Source organism: Pleurodeles waltl, chromosome 2_1, assembly GCF_031143425.1.
Source record: "Pleurodeles waltl isolate 20211129_DDA chromosome 2_1, aPleWal1.hap1.20221129, whole genome shotgun sequence".
Lineage (NCBI taxonomy): Eukaryota > Metazoa > Chordata > Amphibia > Caudata > Salamandridae > Pleurodeles > Pleurodeles waltl.
This window is the reverse complement of record NC_090438.1, coordinates 484,678,052-484,684,051: the sequence shown is the minus strand read 5'-3', so window position 1 is coordinate 484,684,051 and position 6,000 is coordinate 484,678,052. Positions and strand designations below refer to the sequence as shown.

Here is a 6,000-nt window from a genome sequence, read left to right as displayed (position 1 = left end):
ATTGGTTCTGCATTGCATATGCCTGAGTTTCCATTGCCCGCATGGCTCGTTGTAGGTTTTCGTCCTGAGCTGTGGCCTGTTGGATAGCTTCAACTGAGATGGGTCGAAGTCTGGACCTTTCCATTATGCACCGGACATATTCTTCTATTTCCTAAGCCTCACTTTCTTCAGTGAGGGTTGCTGGTCTCGAATGCCTGGATAGATAATCTGCTGGATTGCTCTGGCCTGGGCGATACTCCACTTTACGGTTGTACTCCTGCAGCCATAGCATCCATTTCTCAATGCGAGGAGGTGGCTTAGAAGCAGTGCAATTAAAGAGTGGGATCAGTGGCTTGTGGTCAGTCATGATAGTGAACGGGTGGCCATATACATAGAGGTGAAAATGCTTGCACCGGCCAATGTATAGCAAGTGATTCTTGTTCAATCTGTGAGTATCTTTGTTCTGTGTCCGATAATGATCTGCTGGCATATGCCACTGGAGCCCACTCGTCTTCTCGCAGTTTCTGTAGGAGTATGGCTCCTAGCCCTGTTGGGCTGGCATCCACAGCTATGGTGGTGTCCTTCCTAGGGTCAAAATATCGCAGGGTCGTGTCTGCCGACAAAGCATCTTTAGTTGTCTGGCATGCATCCTCTTGGGCCGGACCCCAGGAACACAACGTGTTGGCTTTGGTCAAGTCTCTTAGTGGTTGTGTGAGGGACGTAAGGTCTCTGATGAATCTCCTACATTAGTTCACCATACCTAGAAAGCTACGGACTTCAGTCTAGTTGGTGGGCTGGGGAGCATCCTTGATATCTGCAACGTTGTCAGGGTCCGGTCAACCCCCTCCAAAGAGAATACATAGCCGAAGAATTTCAATTTATCCTTCAGGAATTCACATTTCTCTTGGTGGAGAGTTAGACCAGATTCTTGGATGCATTGAAGGACTTTTTTCAGTTGAGCATGGTGTTCTGGAATAGTTTTGGCATAAATCAAAATGTCGTCCCTAACATTGATGACTCCAGGTAAGTCTATCAGCAGCTCCCGAATCGTGTTCTGAAACACCTCTGCCATGCTAGAAATCTAAAAATTCAGCCTCTGGTAGCATCAAAGTCCCACATGAGAACGACATGATATATCTTGACTCTTCTGCTAAGACTAGTTGGTGATACCCTGACCAAAGGTCTAATTTCGAGAACCAGCCGGCCTCGCTCAGTTCCCTGATGAAGTCATTGATGGTAGGAGTCAAATGGCATTCTTTTTTGATCGCAGAATTGAGCAATTTCATGTCTATACAGATTCTGACCTCTCCTGGTTATTTTGGTTTCCTAGCCACTGCAATCAGTGACACCCATGGTGTTGGACCCTTTACCTTTTCAATAATGCCCGCAGCCTCCAGTTTCTCTAGTTCTCTTTCCACCAGAGGCTGGAGGTGGAAGGAAACCCGTCTATGGCGGAGGGCTGCAGGTTGGCACTGGTCTATGTGGAGGGTGATTTCTTTGGATTTGAGGCACCCTATTCCTTCCAATACTTGAGGACTCGAGAATGTCACTGACTGATTCAACATAGACACCAAGTGTGAAGGTTACGATACCTAGAGCTCCAGCCGTGTGACATTGCAGCAGTGTGCGCTGACCCTCTTCTGCCACGTCTACGTAGGCCTCTACTTCATGTGGTCCATGACAGATGGGAGATTGGAATCTGCCTCTCATTGTGAGTGGCTGAGCTAGTCCATAGGCAAATACTCAGACATGGGTCGGCGTCAGGGGTGGTCTCGGCTGCAAGCTTTGATATGTGGCCTCGGCCATGACATTGATTGACGCTCCAGTCTCTGCTATAGCTGCCACTGGGCATCCTGCTATGATTACTTTGCACTTAGGTAGCCGTTCATGTTTCTGGGTGCAGTGCTGATCGTGAAGATTGAGTGCACTGTTTGTGTTTCGTCCTCATCATCGTTCCTGTCACTGCTTGAGCTTGAACTTCGAGGGCCGTGTTCACAGTAGTTCAAAGTGGTGTGCTCTTCGTCAGCCTGCACACTTTGATGAAGTGGTTTGGTTAGCCGCACCCTGCACATGTTTGTCCTTTGACAGGGCAGGATGATAAGGCGTGTGGTGGTCCTCCACATGGTCTGCATATTCTCTGTGACAGCGTTTGTTTCCTTTTTAGGCCTGTAGGGTGTGGGCGTTAAAACGGCTACCTGCTCTATTTTGCCAGGGCTCTGGAGTGCTGTCTCCATGTGTGAAGCTCTCGCTTTCGACAGTTCTTTTGTTCTTCCCATCGTCAATATGTCTGCTAGGGATCGCCCTGACTCCTCTAAGATTCTATCTCTTAGTTTCGCTGACGCATACCCTTGGATAATTTGCCCTCGAATTTCATCGTTTTCATTTTGGAAGTTGCATGTGGTGGCCAACTCTTTTAGTCTCATGTAAAACGTGTCACTGGACTTCCCTGGGTTTTGCTGTGCATGCCGGAATATAAACCTCTCATAGTCTACATTGACCATGGGTTCAAAATGAGCTGTGACGGCTGCGATGAGGGTCAGGTGTGTTTTTGGCATTGCTTCCGCAATTGTTTTTGATATTCTATATATATCTTTCCCTCCTAGGTGCAGTAGCATGCCTCTCTTTTGGATATCTTCAATTTTCATGGCTTCAAAGAAGAGCAATACTCTCTTGACCCAGTCTTTCCACCTGGCTGCCTGTGCTTATGGGGCACCCTCCACTATGAATGGTTCTATATGGGGTATGGTATTCATCTTGTGTTTCTCCTTTCCTCTTTTTTTTGTTTCATTTATTCAAATTTTCTTTTGGACCCGCCCTGTTTCTTTAGCAGCTGAGTGCACAGCTCAAAATTGGGAGTCACTCCTACTTGGGCTGGTCAGTGGGCAGGAGGGAGCAGCACAATTCACATCCTAGAGGGGAGGTGGCAGCACTAAACAGGTGAGATACTGTCCCTTTAAGAAACTCTGAGGCCGGGGTGGGCGGTGCCTCATCTGACTCACCGGCACCTTTGTTCATTCACGCTGCTTCCCCGAAGCTGGGGAAAGCCTTCAGCCATGGGGAGGAACTTAATCATCGTGTTGCCATGGAGAGGCAATGCTCCTAGTGTCACCACGTGACCGGCAGCACCATTCGACCGGCACGGGCACCGCACGCCAAGAAGCAAGGCAAGCGGCCGCCGAGTTGTAAGAGCGCAGGTAAGCACCCTCGTCACCAGTGTGGTGTTGCAGGGTGTCAGGGGCGCGCCGGCTCCATTATCATAATGCGCGCATGTAATTAGACTCCGCACTCTAGTTGTTGTTGTTAAACAGGCCCCGGCTACATGGGCGTGCTCCGGTGCTGCAGTTACATTGCATGTACTAAGACCACGCCCGAGGGGCCGCACCTCCTTTTATTACCTCATACCCACGTGACCCATGGGTCATTTCAATACAGTTATATATCAAAGGGCTCATGAGAAAACACCACTCTTTCTGGGCTCTCTTTGGTAGTGGTCACGACACCGTTATGTCATGGGCACGACAGTACATCCTGGAACACCCTCTGTAACGAGCTAAAAGCTGCCTTCATACATCCTTGTTGTTGTTGACTAATTAGGTTTCAAACTATCTCACATGAACAATAAGGTTATATACATTTTTGGTTCCAAAGTACCTTTCTTGCTGGAACAACATTCATGAAAAAATCCCATGAGAAAATCAGTTCAAATCAAATAGATGTAAGGCTACCCAGAAGCTCCATGGGGCAGTCAACAGGTGAGTGAGTAAAAGATTGCTGCCGATGTGTTCACTTAATCATGCTCGCAGGTACACTTGATGGAAGGATTAGGTACCAAAGCAAAGTTGCTAAATCTTGTGAGAATGAAGTGGGATTCGGAAGGTGACATGAGACGGGAGACAACAGAGCAAAAAAAGAATGAGGGAAGATGAAAGCAACAGTTTGTATTTGAAAGGAAGTTCAATCTTTGAGCGATAGCCCAAGCTGTTTGTTCATAAGAAGGAGTTGTTGAGATTGAATACCTCTGCATAGTCCTGGTGCATTATCTGGACAGCGTCTCTGTCCACCCCTCCCTAACGAGCTCAATAATCCTGCTGGTAAACTGTAGACAATTCATTTAGCTCTGCATTTTTGTTGTCATAAGAACAGGAGGGTACTTAAAGGTTACTGGTAGGAAATTCACCTTTTCTACATGATCATCCCACATCATTAGACTGTTTCTGGACATTACGTTTGCCTGTTCTACGACTTTGTGCACTGTGATCCAGTATTCAATGCAACAGTGCATATCTTTTTGTAAAATTGTTTGCACCAGATTGGGTTATTTAACTGCCCAGAAGGCTAATGTAGGTTGGTGCAAAAATTGCACCAATAGTATTGAAGGTAAATGTCATACGTGAGCAGAGGCGTGTTACACCACCAACACAAATTACAAAAATATATGGCTCCAGCAGAGAGCATATTTGTTCAGTTTAAAATTACAATAAGAAACCATGGCAAGTAACAGTGCCTTTGCATGCAGAAAACACGCTTATGTGTTAGCTAGGTCACTCCTAAAGTGCTGTGCAAGCACGCAAAGCTGGGTGGTTAGTGCATAAAAGTGGGATGTGCTAAATATTAGGAAATGTATGCTGGTAACAGACGATAGTTACAAATACTGGCTTCAGCAATTGCTACAAAGAGACGGGGTGCCTGAAAACATGACCTGAGGGCAGGAGTGACTAGGGAGGCTTTCTGCAGGTGTAATAACTCACTGAGATGTAGGTATTTTCATTTTTCTATCTATGCAAAACCTAAAGAAAGTTCTTGGGCATACCCGTAAAGGGTTTGTACTTGCTGGGCAAAACAAATCCAAGGTTTGTCTTGCTTGAAGCTCTTTGGAGTGAAGAAAAAGGCTTCCGCATAACCTTGTGGTAGAGGTACCTGCCTCATGGAGTCCTGACAGGTGATATCTTCCAGTCTTGCTCTGCTAGGTGATTTTGATTTTGAGAACCTAAAAAGTGACTTAGGGCCAGATGTAGCGAGTCGCAAACGTCTCGCAGCGCTATTTGCGACCTGCAAAATGCGAAATGGGATGTTCAAATCCCATTTCGGAGTACCAAATAGCGATGCGACTTATTACCGACTCGCAAAAATTGCGACCTGATTTTGTGACCCACAATTAGGAAGTCGCAAATTGCGAGTCACTAACCGTACGCAAAAGCCAGTCGCAAATTGCGACTAGTCACAAAAAGCCCGTTTTGCACTCCCAGATTACCACTGATTCAGAGCAGGTGGTAAGCAGAACCAAAGTATAAAAGGAGACCCTGAAGTCATCTGGGCTACTCAAAATGGCTGCACTATATGTGATGGAGGAAGAGAGTCCAGGCTGCGCAGCAGAGGCGGAGGACGCAGATACAGAAGAGGATATACCAAACCAGGCAGACACTATTTAAACAAACTGAGGAGGAGATATATGAGAAATACAGACTGAGCAGCGCTGTTATCTTAGAGATAATTGAACTGCTGAAACCTCAGCTTGAACGCCAGACAATGCACGGCTGCGCCATCCCCACACATGTGCTATGCTCACTGCACCTCTTGGCCTCTGGGAGCTATCAGGGGGTTATTGCTGTGGCAGGTAGGGTATCCCAAAGTGCACTATCAAGATTCTTCAGACGTTTCCTACATGCCATACTCGCACACATGTCCAGATATATATACCTTCCCAGGAATGAGGCAGAAATGAACAGCACCAAGTTGGACTTCTACAGAATTGCCAACTTCCTCCATGTAATAGGGTGTGTGGACGGGACACATATACCAATTTACCCACCTGCAAATCTGGAATGTGTGTTCCTCAATAGGAAATGTACCCACTCACTGAACATCCAGTTGGTAAGTGACGCCCATAATGTCATTACTGACATCGTGGCTAAATATCCAGGGAGTACACATGATGCATACATATTCAGGCACAGTGGGATACACCAATGCCTAGAACGTGGGGAGTTTGGAGAAGGATATTTATTAGGTACTGGGGAGTAC

At 46.7% G+C, this 6,000-nt stretch overlaps 1 long non-coding RNA gene across 1 annotated transcript in view; it reads left to right on the top strand.

Annotated features, from left to right (window-relative positions):
- Window positions 1-3,087: 3,087 nt before the first annotated feature.
- LOC138258941 (uncharacterized) overlaps window positions 3,088-6,000 on the top strand; it is a 391,632-nt gene continuing 388,719 nt past the window's right edge. Inside the window, exon 1 of the long non-coding RNA XR_011198607.1 lies at window positions 3,088-3,173. This is a non-coding gene — a long non-coding RNA (uncharacterized lncRNA). The remainder of the gene's footprint in view (window positions 3,174-6,000) is intronic.